Genomic DNA, 1,375 nt, shown 5'->3' with positions numbered 1-1,375 from the left:
TACCCATTTAAGCCGTCTCCAGCCATTATTAGTCTCAAAGTTGGTTCCTCGTCATCGAATAATTAAGATAAATAAAAAAAAAAAGATCGGCGAGTCTTAAAACTATATGACAGAATAAAGCTCTCAAGATCAATATTAATCATTTAAATGAAAACAAAAGAGATTTTGAATTAAATCTAAGAAACAGATTTGGAGTGTTGGAGGAAGAGCAAGATCTGGATATTTTTTCTGAACAACTAAATGAGATTTCAATCGAAGAAACAGAAAAAATCAACAGGTTTTCAAACCAAACTTTAAACAAAGATGAAGGAATATGAGCTTATAAAGAAAATGGATGGCAGGAAAAAATAATTAAAATGAATGGTGAGGAAGACCAAACAAGAGAAAGTTGAATATGCTGAGTTAACAAAGATAGTAAGGAAGAAAAGAAGAAACAGAGCAAGAAAAGATTGAAAAACAAAGAAAGAATCACCACAAATGACAGAACATAAACAGTTGCGATATGTACAGATTTTTACAGAGATTTATATATATATATCAACTATTAAAAATGAAACAGGGACAGAAATTCATTTTGAGAAGAACAAAGCAGATAAAAACTGAAGCACCTAAAATTTTAGTCTCGGAAGTGGAGAATGCATTAGCTGAGATGAAGAGTAGGAAAACTACCGGAAACGATATGATTGCCAATGATTTTTTGAAAGCAGGTGGAACTGAAACATTAAGGGAGAAAATAAAATTGTTTAATAAAATATTGAAGTAAAATACGATACCAAAGAAATAGAAAGAAGCCAAGATAATCATTTTATATAAGAAGGGAGACAAGCAAGATATAAAGAATTACCGCCCCATAAGCCTATTATCTCACTTATATAAACTATTCACAAAAGTACTACAAAAAAGATTGGAAAGAATTTTGGACGAACACCAAGTAAGAGAACAATCAGGCTTTAGGGGAAAATTCTCAAAAACAGATCATTTACATGCAACTAATAAAATGAATACAACTTGTCTTTATGCGTGGGATTTATAGGTTATGAAAAAGCATTTGACTCTGTAGAACACAGCGCAATATTAAATGCTTTAGGCGTCAATCTAACGTACATCGGAATCTTAAGAGAGATACACTGAGTGGTCATAAGTAAATAGACACCACCTTTTCAGAAAAAATTAAATTTTTCAGTCATATTCACATTAATTGATATATTTATAATTTAATTAATATCTAGTAGATCTTCCTTTCGCTTCGTGCAGTTCGTTGATCCTTTGGGGCATCGTGAGAATCATCTCCCATCATTTTTAAATTGTGGGATTTTCGCCCACTCTTGCTTCAAAACTTGGAGTAGATCGCTCTTCGAAGTTGGTTTTTTTGGTT

The sequence above is a fragment of the Limulus polyphemus genome, unplaced genomic scaffold (genome assembly GCF_000517525.1).
Source record: "Limulus polyphemus unplaced genomic scaffold, Limulus_polyphemus-2.1.2 Scaffold6477, whole genome shotgun sequence".
In the NCBI taxonomy this organism is placed as follows: domain Eukaryota; kingdom Metazoa; phylum Arthropoda; class Merostomata; order Xiphosura; family Limulidae; genus Limulus; species Limulus polyphemus.
Note: the sequence above shows the minus strand (reverse complement) of the source record.